Genomic DNA, 27778 nt, shown 5'->3' with positions numbered 1-27778 from the left:
ATTTGCTTCCAGATTCGGACTGTGCTATGTATAATAGGATTGTTACGATAAAGTGACCTCTCCAGATTGACAGGCGACAAAATCACAGGACCAATAGAGAAGGGGTGACACTCCTCCCGCTCCATACTAAGCCAGCTGGGTGACGGACGTGCGTCATCCAGCAAAAACGTAACAGCGCGGAGGTTAGCGGCCCAGTAATAAAATATAAAATTTGGGAGAGACAATCCTCCTTCCATTTTGGATTTGCAGAGGTGTTTTTTACCTATCCTGTGTGTTTTATAATCCCAGATGAAAGGATTGATAATTGAGTCCAGTTGTTTATGAAAGGATTTAGGTATGAATACTGGGATGTTCTGGTATAGGTAGAGCAGTTGTGGGAGAAAGACCATTTTAATGGCATTAATTCTTCCGAGCAGAGAAATACGGAGAGTTCTCCAAAATTGAATGTTTGTCTTGAGTTTTTGCATCAGATAGGGGAAATTCTCTTTAAATAGTAAGGAGTATTGTTTGGTAACTACAATTCCTAGATAGGTAAATTTTTCTGAAGATAACTTAACTGGAAGATGTTCTAGCCAGGAGGTGTTTTGTAACCGTATGGGCATTAATTCACTCTTGTTCCAATTTATTCTGTATCCCGAGAAGGTACCAAACAAATTAATCACATCAAGAATAGCTGGAATACTAGCTTGGGGTTCTGTTACATAGAGGAGAATGTCATCTCCGTATAGGGAAATCTTATTTAGAGTATCTTTAGTATTATAGCCGCGTATTGCTGCATCAGATCTGATCGCCTGAGCGAGAGGTTCAATGATTAGGGGGAAGAACATAGGCGACAGCGCACAACCCTGCCTTGTCCCTTTGTAAAGGTTAAATCGGGGCGACAATGATTGGTTAGTGAGTATTCTCGCACAGGGGTTCCTATATAAAAGCTGGATCCAATTTATGAACCCATCTCCAATATTACATTTCTGTAGGACTTTGAATAGATAGGACCACTCAACTTGGTCAAAAGCCTTCTCGGCGTCAAGAAATATAACGGCAAGGTCCACGTTTGGTAACCTCTGAGAATACATAATGTTGAAGAGGCGCCTGAGATTGAAGAATGAGTTTCTGTTCGGGATAAAGCCGGTCTGGTCCGAATGGACCAATTTGCCAATTAAAGTGCTAAGCCTGTTAGCCAGGGTTTTTGCTAAAATCTTTTGGTCTGTATTAAGGAGGGATATTGGTCTGTATGACCCTACCTCTTCCGGATCTTTACCCTTCTTATGTATAACTGTAATGAATGCTTCATCCAAAGTAGATGGGAGAGCTCCATCCTCCTTGGCCTGAACCAACATTTTGTGCAGGTAGGGAGAGAGCATGTTGCTGAATGTTTTATAGAATTCACCAGGGTATCCATCTGGGCCCGGGGTCTTGCCACTCTTTAGAGATTTAATTGTTTCTCAAATTTCTTCAAGAGATATTTCCTTATTCAGGAAGTTAGAATCTTCCTGGTTCAGGGCAGGAAGATTACAGTCCTCCAAAAAGTTTTGCATAATTAAGGGGTTAGGATCTGCTTTAGATGTATATAGAGTCTCATAAAACTGACGGAATCTGTCATTGATGTCTTTGGGGGAAGAGAGTAATTCCCCAGATGCAGATTTAACTTTGTGAATCATTCGGTCACTCACATTTTTTCGAAGTTGTCTGGCGAGTAATTTGTGTGGTTTGTCACCAAACTCAAAATATTTTTGCTTGGCGTAGAGAAAAGATTTAGCAATTTTAGCTGAGAGAATCTGATTATATTCAAATTTTAAAGAGGTCATTTTTTTAATGTTTCTCCATAGATGGATGTCTAGCATTCTCCCTATCCAGTAAGTGAATTTGTCCCTCCAGTTCTACCAATTTTCCCCTGTTTTGCCTACTCCTGGCAGTCTGATAGGAGATGATACAGCCTCTCAAATAAGCCTTAAGTGTTTCCCACAGTAATGCTGGGGAAGTCTCTGTGTTGTCGTTGGTATCAAAGAAAAATGTAATTTGGTCTTTAAGATGTTCACAGAATGTTGGTTCTGTGAGGAGCTGAGGATTTAACCTCCAGACCCTCTCGTTTGGTACGATGTCACCCAATCTCAGGGAGGTGAGTGGACTGTGGTCCGAGATTATAATATCATGATACTTCACATTACAGGTATAGGGGAGTAGTTTAGCATCAACCAAAAAGTAGTCAATTCGAGTATAAACATTGTGAACATGAGAGTAAAAGGAGTATTCCCTACCCGTAGGGTTAGTGATCCTCCATATATCAAATAAGTTAGAATTCTTTATGTAGGTATTCAAGAATTCACTTGAATAGGAGGTGGGGGTTCGCCGGGTAGAGGATCTGTCCAAATATTGGTCTAGCACACAATTAAGTTTAGTCCCCTAATTCTGACCATCATACGAGGCTAAAAACTCCAATATGTTTTGAACAATTTAATATGGTAACTTTCAGGAGGAATCAAACCACCATTTGTATGTCAGTTTAAAACATTCTTATTTACAATGAAGGCCTACCCCTGCCAAACCCTCCCCTAACCCAGACGACGCTGTGCCAATTGTGTGCCACCCTATGGTACTACTGATCACGGCAGGTTGTGATACAGTCCAGGATTGAACCTGGGTCTGTAGTGACGCCTCTAGCACTGCGATGCACTGCCTTAGACTGCTGTGCCACTTGGTACCCCCGGGTTTACCAATATATTTTCACCAATATATATTTTTGTGTAAAGGCTCTCTAACTCTGTAGGTTAGCCTAATATGATCCACTATTGCTAGAGATTCTCAGGAACAACCACATGAATGTGACAGAGGAAAGAAAGGTAAACTAATGATGTAATGGAATAATGCAAAATGTAAGGAAACTAACACTAAAGTGACAGCTATAAATGTATGTGATATAACTGATGGTGCCCAGTGGGGACACCATGTGATTTCACTATGGATAATTGGGTAATATTTGGTTGAGACATTGATCAGTGAGATTAAAACCTATATTCACCAACTCAAAAAGACAGCAAAAAGTATATTGAATTTCCAATGCGTTTTCACTATGCTTTCAAACATCTAAAAGCACAATCAAATTCCAATGAAAAACAATGTCTAATGTTTTATTTAGTTGTCACCCAAATGTCCATCACTGTGCTTTTAACCATTTAAAACCACAGCACAGTTCAAATGGCAGTACAATGTCAGATATTGTGTTCATTTATAAAACAGATTGTGTTATCAATGTGCCTTATCTGATAGCAGAACCAAATGACTTGGATTGCATTTGAGATTACCCTAAAAGTACATGTTGCAAGTGATCAATGCCGTTCGAGATTCTGCAGCAATTGTGTAGATCTCCATAGACCTGTGGCAACCTATGCATGCTATCTTAAACATGCATGCATTATATGGTTACATAAGAAGAAATGTATAGTAACAGTAACCTCAATGTGGCCATGGATGTGTTACTCATTTAAACGTTAAATGTTACGTTAGTTTGTAAGATAGCCTTAACTTTTGGCTATTTACTGTGTTACAAAAGTAATATTGAGTTGTGTTTGGTTGTCAACGCAACCAAAAATCAACATTTGAAGATTTTCGTTCTTATTGGATAGTTCCATCTGTGCCACTAGCTAGTTTTCTATCCAATTGGCGACTGATTTTCATGTGTATATTCTAAAATCCACATACAAAAAATATGCGTTTCCAATAAATTGTCTTGTTGCAGATTTCCAGCTGGGCATGATGACGTAGTGCACATAAAAATACTTCAATTCAATTCCCATGTACCATCGCATTTTCAACTCAACTGATAGTTCTCAAATATATATATTTTATATAGCGAGTATGCCCACTCTGATACTGACACGTGCGTACTCTAGCAAACAGCTCGCAGATAGAGTGCAGGTAGGCTATCTACATTATGAGATTATTATGGACAAAAAAAACGAGATTATTTTTATTTGTCAAATGTCAGCCAAGCATCGATGATCATGTCACCAGAATAAGACCCTCGATATTTATTGGAAAGGAGCATCAATTGAGCTCAACACCTTGCACTTTCACCACCCTGTGAAGTTCATCATAATTTATTTCATCTGTAGCCTAATAAACTGCATGCTTTTCCAACTAGTCGGGAAGGACCACACATGTTATCGCGTGACTCCAAGTTTACTTCGATATCATGTTCATTATTTCAATATTTGAGCATATGAGTTTCCAGCGACATTTCTCGCATAATTAATTGTACAGACACAAATGATCCCACCTTGTCTAGCATCTTTTGACTTGTCGACATTTGGAACTTTTACCGTTTGTTTTTCCATCAGGTCTGTCATGACATTTTTATCTGTACATTATTGCATAAAAAGGTTGGATGGAAACCTAGATACTGACTCTGGCTTTAATGCCAGTTTGTCTAGAAATTAATCATTTACATGGACTCACATCTCCAACTCAACCAAAACTAAAAGTTAAAGAATAGGACTAAATCAAATCAAACTTTAAATACAGGTTTGATTTTATTTAGTTTTATTCTAAAAAATATATATTTTCAGGTTGAGATGGAGACATGAATCCAACATATCAATTATTAAAATCATTACATTTGAAATCAACCAGAGCTTGAAAACCTATTGCATTGTCTATTTTTAGTAGAATTATAACAATAGCCATTGATGTAACGGCCATCGTTGCATGAAGAAGTGGACCAAAGCGCAGCAAGTGTTCATGATTTATTAATAAAACTGAACACTGAATAACAAAAACAACAAAGAGAACGAACAAAACAGTTCTGTCTGGTGCAGACACAAAACAGAAAACAACTACCCACAAAACACAGGTGGGAAAAGGCTACCTAAGTATGGTTCGCAATCAGACAACGATAGACAGCTGTCTCTGATTGAGAACCACACCCGGCCAAACACACAGAAATAGAAAACATAGAAAACAAAACATAGAATGCCCACCCCAACTCACGCCCTGACCAAACCAAAATAGAGACATAAAAAGGATCTCTAAGGTCAGGGCGTGACAGTACCCCCCCCCCCCCCCCCCAAAGGTGCGGACTCTGGCCGCAAAACCTAAACCTATAGGGGAGGGTCTGGGTGGGCATCTATCCGCGGTGGCGGGGACAGGAGGGAGACTCTGGCAGCGCCGGACAGGACTCACCGGGCTGGGGAGACATCCAGGTGGCCTCTTCCTAGGCCAAGGCACCGGATACACTGGGCCGTGGAGGTGCACTGGCGGTCTCGAGCGCAGAGCTGACCCCACCCATTTTGGCTGGATGCCAGCTTCCACCCAGCAAACGCGGGACGCTGGCACCGAGCACACCGGCCTTTGAATGCTCCGCCTCGACACCGTGAGCATCACCCCATAGCACGGGGCCTGACCAGTCCCATGCTCGCCACGGTAAGCACAGGGAGTTGGCTCAGGTCTACTACCTGACTCTGGGGGGGCTGCCTCTCGGGCTTCCTTGCCAGCCATTTTCGTGTCGCCAACTCTATTCTCCGGTATCCCTCCTCGCACTGTTCTAGAGAATCCCAGGCGGGCTCTGGCACTCTCCCTGGGTCGACCGACCACCTCTCTATCTCCTCCCAGGTTGTCTCACACTCCAGATAACACTGCTCACCTGTCCAGGAGTCCCTTTCACCACGCTGCTTGGTCCTTTGGTGGTGGGTAGTTCTGTAACGGCCATCGTTGCATGAAGAAGTGGACCAAAGCGCAGCGTGGTAAGTGTTCATGATTTATTAATAAAACTGAACACTGAATAACAAAAACAACAAAGAGAACGAACGAAACCGAAACAGTTCTGTCTGGTGCTGTCACGACTTCCGCCGAAGTCGGCCCTTCTCCTTGTTCGGGTGGTGTTCGGCGGTCGACGTCACCGGCTTTCTAGTCACCATCGATCCATTTTTCAGTTTCGTTTTGTTTTGTCTGTATTATACACCTGGTTTCAATTCCTCCATCATGTTCCCTATTTAACCCTCTGGCTTTCATTTCTGTTTTGTCCGTGATTGTTTGTGCGTTAGTGGTTGTGATGATTACGTGTGTGTTTGTGATTATTTCCATTTGTGGAACTTTTGCCTATATTTTGAGTAAAACACTGTGGTTTCGCTCAACACCTGTGTCCTGCGCTTGACTCCGATACTTCTCCGCACACAATCCTGACAGAATCACGGACCTTCTTCAAATGGAGTCAGCAGGCGCAGCCAGCCCTTCTCTCCCAGTAGGAGAGCAGGTTCAACAGCACGCGACCATGTTGCATAGTTTAGGGACAGCCATGGATCGCGTGCTGCAAACAATAGACAGATGGGAGAGAGGAGGTCTCCCAGTAAATCATACCCCAGCACCTCCACCCGCACCTCTACCTACACCACCGTCCATCCCTCCATCGTACGGACCCAGTGGGATTCGGCTCTCGCTCCCAGGAGCGTATGACGGAACAGCAGCCGGGTGCCAGGGGTTCCTCCTACAGCTGGAGCTCTACCTGGCATCTGTTCATCCGTCCCCTTCGGGACACGAGAAGGTGGGCGCCCTCATCTCCTGTCTGACTGGTAAAGCCCTGGAGTGGGCCAACGCCATCTGGGGAAGAGAAGGTTCTACCCGGGATAACTATGATGACTTCTCTCGCCGCTTCCGGGCAGTCTTTGATCATCCACCTGAAGGGAGAGCGGCGGGAGAGCGATTGTTCCATCTAAGACAGGGGATGAGGAGCGCTCAAGAATTCGCCCTGGACTTCCGTACTCTGGCCGCTGGTGCGGGATGGAATGAGCGGGCCCTGATCGATCATTACAGGTGTAGTCTACGAGAGGATGTTCGTAGGGAGCTAGCCTGCAGGGACACCACTCTCAACCTGGACCAGCTGGTGGATTTATCTATCCGGCTGGATAACCTGTTGGCCTCCCGCGGGCGTCTAGATCGGGGTCCGCCCATTCCATTACCCAGCTCCTTGGATCCAACCCCTATGGAGTTGGGAGGGGCTGATAGGAGGGAGACCGGAGGGGGAACCACTCCATGTACCAACTGTGGACGCAGAGGGCACACTGCTGTCCGGTGCTGGGGTGTTTCTCCTGGAAGTCGAGGTAGCAGGCGGAGCACTGGTGGGTCGTCTCAGGTGAGTAGGCACAGAACTCACCCAGAGCCTTCTGTTGCACTCATGTGGTTACCTATAGAATTTCCTGAGTTTTCCCCGCATCCCCAGCATAAGGCGCTAGTAGATTCAGGCGCAGCTGGGAACTTTATTGACCGCTCTTTGACTCATAGCTTAGGGATCCCTATTATTCCTGTTGATGTTCCCTTCCCTGTACATGCCTTAGATAGTCGTCCTTTGGGGTCGGGGCTGGTTGGGGAGGTCACAGCGCCCATCGCTATGAGAACGCAGGGGGATCACGAGGAGAGAATTAGTCTCTTCCTGATCGACTCTCCTGCGTTTCCTGTTATGTTGGGTCTTCCCTGGTTGGCCTCTCATGATCCGATTACTTCGTGGCAACAGAGGGCTCTCAAGGGATGGTCCTGTCAGTGTTCAGGGAGGTGTGTAGGTGTTTCCTTAGGTGCCACTACGGTGGAAAGTCCAAACCAGGTTTCCACCATGCACATTCCTCCCGAATATGCCGATTTGGCACTCGCCTTCTGTAAGAAGAAGGCGACTCAATTACCACCCCATCGACCGGGGGATTGTGCGATAGATCTCTTGGTAGACGCTACACTTCCCAGGAGTCACGTGTATCCTCTGTCACAGGAGGAGACGGTGGCTATGGAGACATATGTCACCGAATCTCTGGGACAGGGATACATTCCGCCTTCCATCTCACCTGTCTCCTCGAGTTTCTTTTTTGTGAAGAAGAAGGATGGAGGTTTGCGCCCGTGTATTGATTATCGCGGATTAAATAAGATCACGGTAAAATACAGTTACCCGCTGCCACTTATAGCCAGTATGACCGAGTCATTACACGGGGCGCGCTTCTTCACAAAATTGGACCTCAGGAGCGCTTACAACCTGGTGCGTATCAAGGGGGGAGATGAGTGGAAGACAGCATTTAGCACCACTTCTGGGCATTATGAGTACCTCGTCATGCCGTACGGGTTAATGAATGCTCCATCAGTCTTCCAATCCTTTGTGGATGAGATCTTCAGGGACCTGCACGGGCAGGGTGTAGTGGTGTATATAGATGACATTCTAATATACTCCGCTACACGCGCCGAGCATGTGTCCCTAGTGCGCAGGGTGCTTGGTCGACTGTTGGAGCATGACCTGTACGTCAAGGCAGAGAAATGTCTGTTCTTCCAACAGTCCATCTCCTTCCTAGGGTACCGCTTTTCAGCGTCAGGGGTAGAGATGGAGAATGACCGCATTTCAGCCGTGCGTAATTGGCCGACTCCAACCACGGTAAAGGAAGTGCAGCGGTTTTTAGGGTTTGCCAACTACTACCGGAGATTTATCCGGGGTTTTGGTCAGGTAGCGGCTCCCATTACCTCACTGCTGAAGGGAGGACCGGTGCGACTGCAGTGGACAGCTGGGGCGGACAGGGCGTTTGGTCACCTGAAGGCTCTGTTTACCTCAGCTCCCGTGCTGGCTCATCCTGATCCTTCCTTAGCATTCATAGTTGAGGTGGACGCGTCCGAGGTAGGGATAGGGGCTGTGCTGTCTCAGCGCTCGGGTACGCCACTAAAGCTCCGCCCCTGTGCATTCTTTTCGAAGAAGCTCAGCCCGGCGGAGCGAAACTATGATGTGGGGGACCGGGAGTTTCTGGCTGTTGTCATGGCTCTGAAAGCGTGGAGACATTGGCTTGAGGGGGCTAGACACCCTTTTCTCATTTGGACTGACCACCGCAATCATCGGGGCGGCGAGGAGAATGAACCCTCGCCAGGCAAGGTGGGCCATGTTTTTCACCCGTTTTGATTTCACCCTTTCCTACAAACCAGGTTCCCAGAACGTTAAGGCAGACACACTGTCCCGGCTGTATGATACAGAGGAGAGGTCCTCAGATCCCACTCCCATAATTCCAGCCTCTCGCCTGGTGGCACCGGTGGTATGGGAGGTGGACGCGGACATCGAACGGGCGTCACGTTCAGAGCCCATTGTACGTTCCGTTTGATGTCCGCGATCGTTTGATCTGTTGGGCTCATACGTCACCCTCCTCTGGTCATCCTGGTATCGGTCGGACGGTGCGCTGCCTTGCTGGGAAGTACTGGTGGCCCACTTTAGCTAAGGACGTGCGGGTTTATGTTTCCTCCTGTTCGGTATGTGCACAGTGCAAGGCACCTAGACATCTGCCCAGAGGGAAATTACAACCCCTTCCCGTTCCACAGCGACCGTGGTCCCACCTATCGGTCGATTTTGTGACGGATCTTCCCCCGTCGCAGGGTAACACCACGATCCTGGTCGTTGTGGATCGGTTTTCTAAGTCCTGCCGTCTCCTTCCTTTGCCCGGTCTCCCTACGGCTCTACAAACTGCGGAGGCTCTGTTCACCCACGTATTCCGGCACTACGGGGTGCCTGAGGATATAGTTTCTGATCGGGGTCCCCAATTTACATCTAGAGTCTGGAGGGCGTTTATGGAACGCCTGGGGATCTCGGTCAGCCTTACCTCAGGTTTCCACCCCGAGAGCAACGGGCAGGTGGAAAGAGTCAACCAGAATGTGGGTAGGTTTCTGAGGTCCTATTGCCAGGACCGGCCGGGGGAGTGGGCAGCTTACATCCCCTGGGCGGAGATGGCCCAAAACTCCCTCCGCCACTCCTCTACCAACCTATCACCGTTTCAGTGTGTGCTAGGTTACCAGCCGGTCTTGGCACCATGGCATCAGAGCCAGATTGAGGCTCCTGCGGTGGATGAATGGTTTCGGCACTCAGAGGAGACTTGGAACGCTGCCCATGTGCGGTTACAACGGGCCATCAGGAGACAAAAGGCGAGTGCCGACCGCCACCGCAGTGAGGTCTGGCTCTCGACCCGAAACCTACCCCTTCACCTGCCCTCCTGGAAGCTGGGTCCGCGGTTTGTGGGGCCATTTTAAGTCCTGAGGAGACAGATCGAGGTTTGTTATAGGTTACAACTCCCCCCTGATTACCGTATTAATCCCTCGTTCCATGTGTCTCTCCTCAGGCCGGTGGTGGCTGGTCCGCTCCAGCAGTCTGAGGTGCGGGAGGTCCCTCCGCCCCCTCTTGACATCGAAGGGGTCCCGGCGTATATTGTAAGGGCCATCATGGATTCTAGACGTCGGGCGAGGGGCCTTCAGTACCTCGTGGAGTGGGAGGGGTACGGTCCGGAGGAGAGATGCTGGGTACCGGTGGAGGACATTGTAGATCCGTCCATGTTACAAGAGTTTCACCGTCTCCACCCGGATCGCCCTGCACCTCGCCCTCCGGGTCGTCCCCGAGGCCGGTGTCGTCGCGCTGCTGGAGCCGCGCGTCAGGGGAGGGGTACTGTCACGACTTCCGCCGAAGTCGGCCCTTCTCCTTGTTCGGGTGGTGTTCGGCGGTCGACGTCACCGGCTTTCTAGTCACCATCGATCCATTTTTCAGTTTCGTTTTGTTTTGTCTGTATTATACACCTGGTTTCAATTTCCCCATCATGTTCCCTATTTAACCCTCTGGCTTTCATATCTGTTTTGTCCGTGATTGTTTGTGCGTTAGTGGTTGTGATGATTACGTGTGTGTTTGTGATTATTTCCATTTGTGGAACTTTTGCCTATATTTTGAGTAAAACACTGTGGTTTCGCTCAACACCTGTGTCCTGCGCTTGACTCCGATACTTCTCCGCACACAATCCTGACAGGTGCAGAAACAAAACAGTGAACAACTACCCACAAAACACAGGTGGGAAAAGGCTACCTAAGTATGGTTCTCAATCAGAGACAACGAAAGGCAGCTGCCTCTGATTGAGAACCACACCCGGCCAAACACACAGAAATAGAAAACATAGAACACAAAACATAGAATGCCCACCCCAACTCACGCCCTGACCAAACCAAAACAGAGACATAAAAAGGATCTCTAAGGTCAGGGCGTGACAGTTGATGACTTTTCAAATGCTCTATAGGCCTAAATAGCATCATGATGATGAGCGACAAAGTATGGTCACATTTAATTTTGGTCTGTTAAACCTACCCTTTGGAATGACTTCTATAGCAACAGTGAATCTATTCAGTTTAAGTGGAGATCTCTCAATCCTTCTGACCATAGCACTTTGGTAATAGTCAGTGACTGATATGATAGCTAAACTGGGCTTGGTTAAAACCCTGGATGGGAGACCAAAGGGTAGCTTATCCAGTAGGAGGTGCTGCCCAGCCTATTGTTTTTTTCTGATAGTGGATGTAATGTTGAGGAGCTGCTGTTGTTTTAAAGGTACAAAGTCAACATATTTTATACAAGGTTTGTCTGTTGAAATTTGGTTAACATGGTAACATAATCCTGTGGTTGAAATTTCATCCTCAAAATAACAGTTTATGACTTTTTTCAAATCCAATGTATTTTCCATGTCATAATACATTAATAAATTATGTTGATTCAACCAGTTTGTGTCCAGTGGGTTGCTACCGATAGTGGCTAATTTTTAACATGATACAAATTGTTTTAAAAATGCTGTGAAAAGTCTTGGCATATAATCAAAACATTCTAGAAAGCATAAATCAACTCTAGGTTCGGCGTTACTGTCAGTGCGCACAGGTTTCCATAGGCTACAGCTTTGGCTTGTATAAGATCCAGATGCAGACATGGGAGACAGATTGTTTGAGTCTCTGATATTTATTATAATCCAAGGGGCAGGCAAGAGAATGGTCGTGGACAAGCAAAAGATCATAAACAAGGTCAGAGTCCAGGAGGTACAGAGTGGCAGGCAGGCTTGTGGTCAGGGCAGGCAGTATAGCCAGGCAGGCAGGTTTAGAGTCAAGGCAGGCACGGGTCAAAACCGGGAGGACTAGCAAAAGAGAGATGAGAAAAAGCAGGAGCACAGAAAACCACGCTGGTTGACAAGACAAGACGAACTGGCAAAATACAAACAGGGAACACCGGAATAAATACCCAGGGACTAATGGGGAAAACAGGTGACACCTGGAGGTGGGTGGAGACAATCACAAAGACAGGTGAAACAGATCAGGGCGTGACAGCTTGGGTCTCCAAATTTCATCCCCACAAATTATGAAGCCATAGGCCTACAATTACAATTCTGAATACTTCAATGTGGAAAAGAGACCGAAATACCTGTCATGTTGATATGCTTTTCAGTTTGGGGAAATATTACCGGTTTCACATTTGCCTACAGTGATCACAAGGTAAAATAAAAAAAGTTTGTCTTTCAAAGATAATTCGTAAAAATCCAAATAACTTCACAGATCTTCATTGTAAAGGATTTAAACATTGTCTCCCATGCTTGTTCAATGAACCATAAACAATTAAAGAACATGCACCTGGGAACGGTCGTTAAGACACTAACAGCTTACAGACGGTAGGCAATTAAGGTCACAGTTATGAAAACTTAGGACACTAAAGAGGCCTTTCTACTGACTCTGAAAAACACCAAAAGAAAGATGCCCAGGGTCCCTTCTCATCTGCGTGAACATGCTTTAGGCACATCTGCAAGGAGGCATGAGGACTGCAGATGTGGCCAGGGCAATAAATGTCAATGTCCGTACTGTGAGACGCCTAAAACAGCGCTACAGGGAGACAGGATGGACAGCTGATCATCCTCGCAGTGGCAGACCACGTGTAACAACACCTGCACAGGATCGGTACATCCAAACGTCACACCTGTGGGACAGATACAGGATGGCAACAACAACTGCCCGAGTTACACCAGGAATGCACAATCCCTCCATCAGTGCTCAGATTATCCACAATAAACTGAGAGAGGCTGGACTGAGGGCTTGTAGGCCTGTTGTAAGGCAGGTCCTCACCAGACATCACCGGCAACAACGTCGCCTATGGGCACAAACCCACCGTCGCTGGACCAGACAGGACTGGCAAAAAGTGCTCTACAATGACAAGTTGCGGTTTTGTCTCACCAGCGGTGATGGTCGGATTCGCGTTTATTGTTGAAGGAATGAGCGTTACACCGAGGCCTGTACTCTGGAGTGGGATCGATTTGGAGGTGGAGGGTCCGTCATGGTCTGGGGCGGTGCGTCACAGCATCATCGGACTGAGCTTGTTGTCATTGCAGGCAATCTCAACGCTGTGCGTTACAGGGAAGACATCCTCCTCCCTCATATGGTACCCTTCCTGCAGGCTTATCCTGACATGACCCTCCAGCATGACAATGCCACCAGACATACTGCTCGTTCTGTGCGTGATTTCCTCCAAGACAGGAATGTCAGTGTTCCGCCATGGCCAGCAAAGAGCCCGGATCTCAATCCAATTGAGCATGTCTGGGACCTGTTGGATTGGAGGATGAGGGCTAGGGCCATTCCCTCCAGAAATGTCCGGGAACTTGCAGGTGCCTTGGTGGAAGAGTGGGGTAACATCTCACAGCAAGAACTGGCAAATCTGGTGCAGTCCATGAGGAGGAGATGCACTGCAGTACTTAATGCAGCTGGTGGCCACACCAGATACTGACTGTTACTTTTGATTTTGATCCCCCCTTTGTTCAGGGACCCATTATTCCATTTATGTTAGTCACATGTCTGTGGAACTTGTTCAGTTTATGTCTCAGTTGGTGAATCTTGTTATGTTCGCACAAATATTTACACGTGTTAGGTTTGCTGAAAATAAACGCGGTTGACAGTGAGAGGATGTTTCTTTTTTTGCTGAGTTTAGATCTAAAATAATAGCCATTTATATTTACGATTCCCTTATCCAAGCGGATTACAAATTTACCTAGCTCTTATCAATAGCTCTTATGAATTTATAAATTACAGTGCATGGAGAATGCTTTTTCCACTTGGAACAGGCAGATTCGCTAGACCTTATTCATGGTTTCCTTCATGGTGTAAAGATGGTGGCATTATGAGGGAATTATGTCAAGGTCAGAATACAGAGTATCTGTAGACACCTCCGCCACACCTTCATTTCTTTGATCTCCTCTCCAAACAAATAGTGGGTGAATAGCATGTTATTCTCATGCTTAAGTTCAAGGTGTGAATACGTGTACAGAGAAAAGTGCATAAAAAGGGAATTACATTCCATACAGCCTTAACTATACCTCTTACCACCTCTGCATTGCTATTTCCTTCTGAGTGGAGATTTAACCCTGTGAATTGCGATGAAAGGATTCCTGGAATTCATACATACAGCACAATATAAATTAGGTCAAATGAGCTGAACCTCACTAACAATGTGATGATCAAGACCAGCTCCTTGGATTGATGAGAGGTCATTGCTTTTCAAAGGAACATCCTGTCTCTTTCAAATCTCACAAACGAAAGGCCATGCACAGGGTGGAAGAGAAACGATGAAGGGAAACGGAACAGAGTGTCCAAAAGATCCTGAGGTCACCCCACAAGCACTTGCTGACTCAGACTGGAAACGTAAGCAACAAATACACTGCTGAAGAAATATCATGAATAGAAATGCACACACATTCTGTACACAGGTCACTTCTTCAACAACACAGTGTATATCAATTCAATAATGTAACAGAGTTGCAGGCATAACCTCTGTAACCATTCAAGTTCGTCCAGAGGTCAACAGGGATGAAGCATACAGTTTAGGTACTTGATGAAGATTCAACTGTACGTTAGTAGGAACCATTAAAAAAACTGCACTAGTTCCTTTGGTGGTGATTATATGGATGAATGCCATTCTGTTATGCAATTGCTAGCTAATACATTCCGCAGAACCACTTTAAAAAAAAGTGTGAAAAGTGTTTTCCACAATGTTACTAAACGTGCAGTTTTGTAACAAATAACCCTGAAGTACAGGTCAACATGACTCACATTCATTCTCACAACGGAAAATAACATGGGGATGGAACTATGTACAGGTCGAACTTATCTCCCACAGTAGCCGCAGGGATAGGGCAGCACATAGACCTCTAGCACACAATAAACATATGGACGACAGTACACACAGAAAGCTTTATACTCCATTTGTGACCAATAGACAACAAAACAGCACTCCACAATCCTGAATGCTTGAATGAATATGAGGAATATTTGATGACAATAGTGGTTAGAGCTCTCAAAGCAAACATGTTTTCTGGTTTCATGTTTAATGGATTTCACTCATGGGATGGACAGGGCAGACTTCAAAAAGAGCAGGACAGAAGGTCAAGCTTTGGTAAAATGTTTTAGGTGTTAAAAATTTATCATTGCAGGTTTGTGTTTTACATTTTAGATGCATGCAATGATCAATGCTGCCCTATCTTTCTATTATCATGTTGTATTCATTGACAACATTGGAGGCTTGTTTTGTGAAGCATTAATGAGAAAGTCAGTCTGAAATTCCTCTCTATCATTCATGGATAAATTGTTTAGTTATTATGCTATTAATAAGCACTTTATATAAACCTCTTTGAGTAAATTGAAATGATCAGCTCGAAATGTCCAACATCTGTTATGATGAACCAAGACTATTGTATTGGTAAAATGGAGAGTACAGAAGATAACTGATAACAATTACCTGGGTTTGACAACACTTGAGTTCATTTTTAATGGGGAGGGGGTCCGTTCAATTGGAACCCTGAATGAATGCCTGTTATCCAGCCTTTGTTTTGAAAGTGCACTGTTGAGCCATGGTTGGTGGAAAATGTTATAAAGCCTGAGGCTCTGAGACAGTAAGTTGGGACTGCAGCATCAGGAGTGTGTTTCAATCGAGACACACCTGAGACTCACCTTAAACCCCCTAGAGTCTAAGCCTGGGTGGGGATTGGGGAGTTCTACTAAGCTAACATATGGACTGTCACGAATCCCGCTTCCTGAGTCTGGGTTTGCCTGTGTGTCTGTCCTGGAGTGTGTTTCAGGTGTCCTGGAACGCACCCTGTCTGGTTGCCGGGCGAATTAGCTCATTGGGAGATTGATTTCACCCGCACCTGTTTCCCGTCAGTAATCTGCACACCTGTCCTGATCATCATCTCTACCCTTCAAAAGCTCTGACCTGACTTCCATTCCCTGCCGGATCGTTAGCCATGAACAGTATGTTGTGCCTGAGTACCAGACTCCAGTTGGATAGAATTTGTTTTGTTGTTTTCATTTACGTATTGCTTGCCTTGAACTTACCTCCGTTTGTTTTGTCTTCAGTTACTCACCTGGATCATTCACTCCATTCTCGCCTGGTTGACAGAGGATTCTGCTACTACATTGGATTCACCTATTTCCTCTCATCTACTCACCACCGCTGCCCGCTACGCCATCTGGATATATCTACCTTTTCACATTTCACTGTAAATAAATACTCACCTTCTTCCTACGCTCCTTGTCCTGGTCTGCTTCTGGGTTCGATCTTGAAAGATCGTGACAGAACGATCCGGCCAGTAATGAACCCAGCGGACCTGGACTCCGTTTGCCATGCCATTACCCTGCAGGAGAAGAAATTGGGACAACACAATATGGCGCTACAGGAGATAGCGAGTTCGATCCAGAATTTATCTGCTAGCTTGACACAAGTCCAGGATCAGCTCAGTTTGCAGGTGATTCATTCACCACCGGTTTCACCCATCTCACCTGCCGTGTCTGAAGCGGTTCCATTTCGTGAACCCAAGGTACCGACGCCTGATAAATATGAAGGGGATTTGGGAAAATGCCGTTCGTTTCTTATGCAGTGTGGGTTAGTGTTTGATCTACAGCCCCATTCTTACGCCACTGACAAGGCTAGGATAGCCTTGGTTATTGAACTGTTGCGTGGAAGAGCTCTGGAATGGGCTTCAGCCGTTTGGGAACGACAGGGAACCTGCACGGCTTCATATCAGGAGTTCACGGGAGAGATGAGGAAGCTTTTTGATCATCCAGTCCGAGGTAAGGACGCAGCTAAACGTTTGTTCTCTCTTCGCCAAGGAGATCGCAGTGTGGCAGATTTTATGATTGAGTTCAGGACATTGGCTGTGGAGAGTGGTTGGAATGAGGAGTCACTACAAGCGGTTTTTTACAAGGGGTTGTCAGATGAACTTAAGGATGAGCTGATTTCTTATCCAGAGCCTAGTGACTTAGACAGCTTGGTCGCTTTATCTATTCGGGTTGATAATAGAGTCCGAGAGAGAAGGAGGGAGAAGCAGTGGGGTCTATCCAATCAATCTGTAACTCGGTTACCATTCGGTTCAGGAGGTGAACCAGGACGTATTGATCGTTATTCTCCACACGGGATTAGTGGAGGAGTCTTGCCACCAGATTCTGAACCAATGCAAGTGGGGCGACACGGGCTAACTAAGGAGGAGCGCCAACGTAGACGTGAGACCAATAGCTCTTTCTACTGTGGTAGATCGGGACATTACAACTCCGCTTGTCCACAGCGCCCGTTAAACTGCCCGGCTCGCTAAATTTGGGAGGAATTTTAGCGAGCCAGTTTCAATCTCTCAAGGATCTTGTCAGACCCCGTTTTCCTGCGACCCTTATGAATAAGGATCAGAGTTTTGACCTGAACGCTTTTATCGATTCAGGTGCCGATGGCAACTTTATGGATGCCGACTTGGTGGAACAGCTGGGGCTTTCCAAGGAGCAATTGCCGGAAGCCATTGAAGCAACCACTCTGAACGGCAGTAGTCTGGCACGGATCACTATGAGGACTGAACCGGTTAAGATGTTGGTGTCGGGAAATCATTCAGAGTTTATCTCTTTCTTCATTTTGTCCTCGCCCCATGTTCCTCTGGTTCTTGGTTACCCCTGGCTGAAGGAACACAATCCCTCGTTTGATTGGGTGACAGGGAAGGTAACTAGTTGGAACATTGAGTGTCATGCTAACTGCCTTAGGACTGCCTGTTCTCCTGCTGTTTCCAGTCAGGTCAGTGACTCTGCTCCTCCTGATTTGTCCCTGGTTCCAGAAACATATCACGAGTTGGGTGAGGTATTCAGTAAACAGAAGGCTCTGTCTCTTCCTCCCCACCGACCTTATGATTGTGCGATTAATCTGTTTCCTGGATCTGCCTTTCCCAAGGGACGGTTATACAGTATCTCTCGACCGGAACGTGAGGCCTTGGAGACCTACATCAAGGAGTCTCTAGCTACAGGTCTCATTCGGCCATCGTCATCACCTTTGGGAGCAGGATTTTTTTTTGTGAGCAAGAAGGATGGTTCTCTTCGACCGTGTATTGATTATCGGGGTTTGAATGAGATTACGGTTAAGAACAAGTATCCCCTGCCCTTGATGAGCTCGGCTTTCGATTCCTTACAGGGTGCTACGGTTTTTACGAAGCTTGATTTACGTAATGCTTATCATTTGGTTCGGATCAAGGAGGGGGACGAGTGGTTGACTGGGTTCAATACTCCGATGGGACATTTTGAGTACCAGGTGATGCCGTTTGGACTGACCAACGCTCCGGCGGTGTTCCAAAGTATGGTGAATGACGTTTTGAGAGATATGATTGGTATTTTTGTGTTCGTTTACCTGGATGATATCCTCATCTTCTCAAAGGAGCTTTCTAGCCACGTTCTGCATGTCAAGCAGGTCCTGCAGCGGTTATTGGAGAACCGTCTGTTCGTGAAGGCGGAGAAGTGTGATTTTCACGCCCATACAACGTCCTTCCTCGGGTACATCATATCCAGGGGAGAGATCAAGATGGACCAAGAGAAGGTTCGGGCGGTTCGGGATTGGGTCCAGCCCGGTACAAGATTGCAGCTCCAGAGATTCCTGGGGTTTGCGAATTTTTATCGGAGGTTTATCCGTGACTACAGCCGGGTGGCTGCACCTTTAACTGCCCTGACGTCTTGCACCAGAAAGTTCTGTTGGACTCCTGAGGCAGACCGAGCATTTCTGGACTTGAAGAGCCGATTCACCAACGCCCCGATTCTCTCTCAACCTGACACTTCCCGTCAGTTCGTTGTGGAAGTGGATGCTTCTGATGTGGGTGTGGGCGCCATCCTGTCCCAGCGTAGCTCCACTGACGGTAAACTCCATCCCTGCGCTTTCTACTCTGGTCGTCTTTCTCCAGCTGAAAGAAACTACGATGTGGGTAACCGGGAGCTTCTCGCTGTGAAGCTTGCCTTGGAGGAGTGGCGGCACTGGTTGGAGGGAGCGGAGCAACCGTTTGTGGTCTGGACTGACCACAAGAATCTGGCTTACGTACAATCGGCTAAACGTCTCAACGCCCGTCAGGCTAGGTGGGCCTTGTTTTTTGGACGTTTCAATTTTTCCCTGACGTTCCGACCTGGGTCTAAGAACGGGAAGGCGGACGCCCTGTCCCGGATGTTCTCTAAGACGGAGGAGAGTGGGGTCAAGACTGAGACGATTCTTCCCCAGAATGTTGTCGTGGGAGCCGTTACATGGAGGATAGAGGAGGATGTGATGGCGGCCCTTCGGACGCAGCCCGGCCCCGGTAACGGTCCACCCGGTCGGTTGTTCGTACCCGAGTCGGTCCGTTCTGCTGTCCTTCAGTGGTCCCACGCCAGCAAGATAGCTTGTCACCCTGGCGTTGCTCGGACTATGGCACTACTGCGCAGACGTTTTTGGTGGCCTGCCATGGGAGAAGATACCCGGAGGTTTGTTGCCGCATGTCCTGTTTGTGCCCAGAACAAGAGTACCAATCGGCCCAGCTCTGGGCTTCTTCACCCCCTACCTATTCCTCGGCGACCTTGGTCGCATCTGGCCCTGGATTTTGTCACGGGATTGCCCCCTTCTGTTGGGAACACGGTCATTCTGACCATTGTGGACAGATTCAGCAAGTTTGCTCATTTTGTTCCTCTCTCCAAGCTTCCATCGGCTACGGAGACGTCCGAGATCCTGGTCAGGGAGGTTTTCAGGGTTCACGGATTGCCCAGTGACATTGTGTCTGACCGTGGTCCTCAGTTTACCTCTGCTGTCTGGAAATCCTTCTGTTTGGCCATTGGAGCTACAGTCAGTCTCACTTCTGGATTTCACCCACAATCTAATGGTCAAGCGGAGAGAGCCAACCAGAAGATGGAGTCCACGCTGCGTTGTCTTGTCTCCTCTGATCCCACCTCTTGGTCATCTCAATTACCCTGGGTTGAGTATGCCCATAATACCCTTCCTTCATCTGCCACTGGGATGTCCCCCTTCCAATGCCTTTACGGATACCAACCTCCTTTGTTTCCTTCTCAGGAGAGGGATCTCTCGGTTCCCTCTGTCCAGACCCATATTCGTCGTTGCCACCGGACCTGGCATCGGGCCAGGAAGGCTCTCCTTAGAGTTTCTGACCGGTATCAGATACAGGCGAACCGTCGCCGTATTCCTGCCCCAGCTTATACGGTTGGAGATAAGGTTTGGTTGGCTACACGGGATCTTCCTCTACGGACGGAGTCAAGGAAGTTGTCACCTAAGTTCATTGGTCCGTTTGTAGTGGAGAGAATCATAAATCCTGTGGTGGTTCGACTCAAGTTGCCTGCAACACTTAGAGTGCATCCCACTTTTCATGTCTCCTGTCTCAAGCCGGTTCACCTCAGTCCTCTGTTGCCTCCTCCTCCTCGTCCTCCTCCTCCTCGGATGATCGGAGGTGGTCCTGTCTACACGGTGCGCCGCATCATGGACTCCAGACGGCGGGGTCGAGGGTACCAGTTTCTAGTGGACTGGGAAGGATATGGTCCAGAGGAGAGAAGTTGGATTCCTCGGCGACAGATTCTGGATGACGACCTGATTCGTGACTTCTACCGCCTCCATCCTGGCGCTCCAGGTAGTCCGCCCGGTGGCGTTCGTCGGAGGGGGGGTACTGTCACGAATCCCGCTTCCTGAGTCTGGGTTTGCCTGTGTGTCTGTCCTGGAGTGTGTTTCAGGTGTCCTGGAACGCACCCTGTCTGGTTGCCGGGCGAATTAGCTCATTGGGAGATTGATTTCACCCGCACCTGTTTCCCGTCAGTAATCTGCACACCTGTCCTGATCATCATCTCTACCCTTCAAAAGCTCTGACCTGACTTCCATTCCCTGCCGGATCGTTAGCCATGAACAGTATGTTGTGCCTGAGTACCAGACTCCAGTTGGATAGAATTTGTTTTGTTGTTTTCATTTACGTATTGCTTGCCTTGAACTTACCTCCGTTTGTTTTGTCTTCAGTTACTCACCTGGATCATTCACTCCATTCTCGCCTGGTTGACAGAGGATTCTGCTACTACATTGGATTCACCTATTTCCTCTCATCTACTCACCACCGCTGCCCGCTACGCCATCTGGATATATCTACCTTTTCACATTTCACTGTAAATAAATACTCACCTTCTTCCTACGCTCCTTGTCCTGGTCTGCTTCTGGGTTCGATCTTGAAAGATCGTGACATGGACTTGTTTTAAAATGGTCATACCAAGGACCAACGTTATATGATTTTGAATTTTAGGACCCCTTTAGGTATAAAAATAAATATATATAAAAAAATGATTTGATGAAACATTGAATTTGTCTTTACTGCTATTAGCCCATAGAAACGTGATTGAAAAATAGATTCATACATGAAAAAACTGTCATAAAATACATCAAAAGGAAGTTTGTGTCTGTCATACATCTGAGAGATATAAGAAAGTACGGGAAATTATTTTTACTACCCATATTTAACACCCTTTTTGTAGGCACTAAACTACTTCCATATATACTTCCATTCATTAAAAAAAAACTTGTACCGGGCTACCTTCATACGAATCTTGTGAGGCTTGTGGGCGTCATAGAGCAAAACATGTACGACATGTACAGTACGGAAGAGTCTCACCTTCCCATAGAGGTGTCAAGTGTATAGCCCAAACTGTTCAGATGTTACAGACAGAAGTTGACAGATTGGCGGTACCGACTTCAGACGAGTGACGCTTGTGGGGGTCGTAGAGCAAAACGGAGCACACCGTTGTGTTCATTCGGGTGGCGCAGTGGTCTAGGCCTCCCGGGCCTCCCGGGTGGCGCAGTGGTCTAGGGCACTGCATCGCAGTGCTAGCTGCGCCGCCAGAGTCTCTGGGTTCGCGCCCAGGCTGGGCTGGGTTCGCGCCCAGGCTCTGTCGCAGCCGGCCGCAACCGGGAGGTCCGTGGGGCGACGCACAATTGGCATAGCGTCGTCCGGGTTAGGGAGGGTTTGGCCGGTAGGGATATCCTTGTCTCAATATGTAAAAAATGTAATAAAAAAATGTATGCACTCTACTGTAAGTCGCTCTGGATAAGAGCGTCTGCTAAATGACTAAAATGTAAAATGTAAATTCGAACAATACTGACATTTTCTGGATGTCTCCTGGTCTGACAAACACCACTGTAGCTCTGCCACCTTCCACTGCAGATGAGGGAGGCCGACATCGGCGGATGCGTGGATTGAGACCTAGCCCATGCAAAAAACAGATATCTCTAGCTTAAACAGATGGATTTTTATGGGGATTTGTGTATTATGTTAATTTGATTTTCGACTCTAGGGGGTTTAAATTAAACAGCTCCAGGAGGTCCAGAGATATATTATTAATCACCGCCACATTTAAATAAAATATACATTAGCAATAGTGCAGGTTGAATTGATAGTTCAACCACTGTGAAGTTTCCTCCTACCCTTCTATATGAAAATATATTTTGGGAAAAATCTGTGTGTCATTTCTCTTGGTGTTCTGTGACTGCATGGTAAATGGATATTGGGTATTTGCCTAGCACTACAGGCTTATCTCTAGCTGTATGTGGCCCCTAAAGGATTGACGTTCCCTTACCAGAGGTCCCTCTATCTCTTTTTGGAGCCAATCAGCATGTGAACTTAAGGTATCCATGTTTAAATGTTTTCTTCTCTGAGAAGCAGTGAATGATGTGGAGTTATGGTGATTTAACCATACTCAAGGGATGTTCGTGTCAAATAACAATGTCTTACTTTCTGCTATCAATGAGCTACTCATACTGAAGACAGTGTGACATGGAGGAGTGCCTGATACCAGAGAGACACGGTCACCCTATTGAAGGCTGAATGACAGCTATTTCATGGGCTCTTGAACCCCTTTTCAGAGATCTGTCAAAAGCTGTATTTTGAGCTGGTATAGTCATTTAGTAGTGCATTACCCTGTGAAAAAGCATGCCTGGCCAATATATTGTCACCTCCGATGGTGCTTTGGGCTTGCATTTCCTTTCCTGTCTGATTGAGCTTAGTTTGGAATGCTTTCCTTCCCTTGATACCTCTAACAAGAAACTATTTCAGTGGAGTGCAATTGAAAATCTCTTAAGCCTTGGAGGTATTACTTTATACATAAAACAGTTTGAACTTCTATTCCCATACTTGGGAATACAATAAATCAGGGGGGAAACATTGCAAACACTTTCAATACATTAATACTGCCCGGTTTTGGACTTTGACAAAGGTGGAATATCTTTACACAAATGAAATAAAACAATTTGAAGCAAAAATCCCTGAATGGTCAAAGCCCATGCTAACACAGTTGTCAAAAATAAATGGGTATGCATGGTTCTCATTATACAAGTGCCCAAACTCTACGGTTCAATCTTGACTCACCTCTGTGACTTCTGCGAACTTCTGCACAGTTTCTGAAAAATGTTCCATCATTTCAACTTTAATTAAAGCATAGAGGTAGATGCGAATGGTGCTGACATGTACAGAAAATGAACAGGAGGGTTGACACTACGACTTTTTCTCCTGAGGTCTTGTTTTTCCCCTGTGTCAGATTATGTCGCTGGAATACAATTTGAAACATCATTTACATAGTTAACGTAGGGCTAATATTAACTGATGTCTCCTTGGGATAAATTGCAACTCATACATTCCCATGCATGTTATCTCATAACCACAGACATCGGTTTAAAGCTAAATTAAGCAAAACATTTTAATGAGGAAATTGAGCTCGTAAGTGAATAATACCCTGACAGAATTGCCAATCAAATTTATATTGAAAATAACTACAGAAATATGCATCTGGCGTCATTAATATGAATGAACGTCTCTCAAAGAGATTAATTTCTACATATGAGTCTGTATTGAGTTAATTTACTTCATCTACATTTTGATTTATGAGTCCCTATGAGCTAGTCTTGATTACAACTCTATTATAGATTGGGTTGAAATGGTGGAGAGGATGGAAACTAAATGAATGTACCTGTCAAGACTATGCAGGTGAGGAAAGTAAATTAAAGCCTTCGGTATTTTTTTAAGTGCTACTTCAGTTTAGCTTTCTGCTCTGTTTATTTATTTAGAGATATTATTCAAAGGCTTTAATTTAGGTCAAATTAAGAGATTTTGGACAATAAGAAACAAATATGACGTTGAACAGCTGTCTTATCACAAGAAATATCCATATTTAGATACTGAAAGGAAAATGTTGTACTGTTAAAATGTTTCTCGTCTAATCATTGAAGCAAAGTTCTCTGCATTTAGATTAGGGTGTGTGGATTTCGTTAACTCTGTGGTTATAGATATTGTAGTCATTTGCAAGTTTGAATGGCACTACGAGATGAGGATTTCACACAGCTTATTTCACACCAATCACATTCATTGCTTAAAAAACAGAGAACCAGTCACTGGGGAAACTGTTTGAAAATTGTCACTATGTCCATGTACAGAATTATGCAGAGTTTTCCATAGTTATCCTGAGGCCTAGTTTTATTTTATAAACTCATTCCAGAATTAGCAGAGTCAATGTTGGCAAGCGGCCCATACAGTCACTAAGGAGTGAACATGACAGACTGTGACTAAAGGCAAAGGAACAGAGTTCGGCTGGAAACAAACAATGACAAGTCCATATGGCAAGTCAGGGCAATGATTCAGAGATGTTGGATGTAGTGCAACAATGAACTCCCATAAGTGATGACAATACGTTCTGGGGGTTTGCTGCAATAAGCGTGGGTGTAGATAAGATGGTACAGGCCATTGAGAGAAAATAAGGGGATGAGAAGAGGTCAACATTTAGAAGAAAATAGTACTGCTGGAATTTCAAAACGCTCCTGAAATATATCACCTTAAGAAAAACAACCAGATTTTGAACAAATCACTGCCCAGTGTAATGCAAATAAGGCATATGACGACCTAATTGTTGGAAGCAATAGCAATATCCATAAGGAGCCTACTGTTTTAACTGTTTGAAATGTTTAAGCATTTTGGAATGGAGCTGCAACTGTTTTTGTTCTAGCTTATACAGCATAGTTTATGAGAAGCCTGAGGCTGTGCCAACGTTGTCATTATGCAGTGCATGTATAAGATGAGGGTTGTTTGCTGTTCTGGAGTACTCAACTCGATTTTGCTGACTGGACTAAACTAAATACATTACGCCGTATCATTACGCCTTTCTTAAAATCATTTTGCATGTTCTTTTATACTTTCAAGTCTTTTCCCACCAATGAACTTAACAATGAAGCGTGAAAATGGTTTCAATGTAAAGGATTGTTTAGTAATATTTATCTAATATGGCTGATGTATGATATGGTGATGGAATGGTTTGGACTGTTGTGAAAATATGTGCCTCATCAGAAGTATGTAATTGGACATTCTGCTAAATACAGTATGTGTCTGTGAACTACACATTGTTAATATCAGGAGTAAATAGAATTGATATAATATGGTATTCCTGGTATTTTGTTTAAAAGACAGTATTGAAGTATTCATTTTATTAGCATTCCCTATGTGAGGGTAATTGATCCCTACATGCATTTATCGAGACCTATTAGGCTCCATCTGAGTTAAAAACATATAATTGATTTTTAGATGGTTTTCATATGTCTGTAAAGTACGATTTATGTAAAAAGTAAATTTTAAGTGAAAATAAAACAAAAACTAGAAAATTCTATCTGCATAAACCCATTTGAACTTGGTGCTGTAAGGTTCTATCTGCAATCCAATCTCAAGCCTGAACAAATACAGATGGACCAATCAGAACACATGTCTTAGCCATCTCCCTCTAAGTATGGTCTAGGCTAGTCTAGCCAGCAATAACGGCTCGCAAGCAACAACAAGAAAACACTGTCAGAAATCTTGAAGTAAATTAGGCTGTCACGTGGTTGTTCAGTGATGACTCTAATTCGTCTGATGATCATAATACATTTCTTAATGTATTTGATGATGTGTTCTGATTATCTTGGTAAAATAGTGTTATTCAATCATTTATGTATTCAAATAGCTACAGTTTTCTTAATTAACAACCTTTTACTACAGTGGGCTAACTCGGGGTCACACAGAGTGTTTCTTGGTAGTCTTAAACAAATCTACTTTGAAACAAAAGTACACACCTCACACACATGGTTATGGGCTTAAAGAAAGAAAACACCTGTATCATATCAGATATAGAGTTGAAATGTAATATGTTTTGAGTTTGTATCCCAATATTACACTTTATATACTGTACATCACAGAAGATTGAAATAAAGCTAAACTGTTTCACATACAGCAGAAACACCGGATTTTCAGCAGGTTTTTTTGAAATAATGTTTATTAATTATGAAATGATGAAAGATATTAATAACCTTCCACCCATGGGGCCACTAGGTAAGTTGACTGCAGAAAAGGTGTCACGGTCGTCTTGAGGTGAATGAATGGACCAAGGCGCAGCGTGATATGAATACATCTTCTTTTATTTTACGACGAAGATGAACACGAAACGAAACACTTATACAAACTATACAAAACAACAAACAACCGTGAAGCTACAAACGAAAGTGCACACACAAGCTACTTACGTTCAACATAGACAATCTCCCACAATCACCTAAAGCCTATGGCTGCCTTAAATATGGCTCCCAATCAGAGACAATTAATGACATCTGTCTCTGATTGAGAACCAAACCAGGCAACCATAGACTTTCCTAGAACTCTCTCCTGAACACAACCCCATACACTATACAACACCCCCTAAACAATACACACACCCTAAACTAGACAAAACACACAAACTTCCCATGTCACACCCTGACCTAACTAAAATAATAAAGAAAACAAAGAATACTAAGGCCAGGGCGTGACATAACCCCCCCCTCAAGGTGCGAACTCCGGACGCACCAGCATAAAGTCTAGGGGAGGGTCTGGGTGGGCGTCTGTCCACGGTGGCGGCTCTGGCGCTGGTCGTGGTCCCCACCCCACCATAGTCACTACCCGCTTTCGTATCCTCCTCCAAATGGCCACCCTCCAAATTAACCCCACTGGATTAAGGGGCAGCACCGGACTAAGTGGCAGCACCGGACTAAGGGGCAGCACCGGACTAAGGGGCAGCACCGGACTAAGGGGCAGCACCAGGATAAGGGGCAGCACCAGGATAAGGGGCAGCACCAGGATAAGGGGCAGCACCAGGATAAGGGGCAGCACCAGGATAAGGGGCAGCTCCGGACTGAGGGACAACACCGGACTGGCTGGCGGATCCTGGCTGGCTGGCTCTGGCGGATCCTGGCTGGCTGGCTCTGGCGGATCCTGGCTGGCTGGCTCTGGCGGATCCTGGCTGGCTGGCTCTGGCGGATCCTGGCTGGCTGGCTCTGGCTGGTCATGGCTCGCTGACGGCTCTGGCGGATCCTGGCTGGATGACGGCTCTGGCTGGTCATGGCTCGCTGACGGCTCTGGCTGGTCATGGCTCGCTGACGGCTCTGGCTGGTCATGGCTCGCTGACGGCTCTGGCTGGTCATGGCTCGCTGACGGCTCTGGCTGGTCATGGCTCGCTGACGGCTCTGGCTGATCCGGTCTGGCGGAAGGCTCTGGCTGATCCGGTCTGGCGGAAGGCTCTGGCGGCTCCTGTCTGGCGGAAGGCTCTAGCGGCTCCTGTCTGGCGGACGGCTCTGTAGGCTCATGGCAGACGGGCGGCTTTGCAGGCTCATGGCAGACGGGCGGCT

Source organism: Salvelinus namaycush, chromosome 24 (genome assembly GCF_016432855.1).
Source record: "Salvelinus namaycush isolate Seneca chromosome 24, SaNama_1.0, whole genome shotgun sequence".
NCBI lineage: Eukaryota > Metazoa > Chordata > Actinopteri > Salmoniformes > Salmonidae > Salvelinus > Salvelinus namaycush.
The sequence above is the reverse complement of the archived record's forward strand: the minus strand, read 5'-3'. Positions refer to the sequence as shown.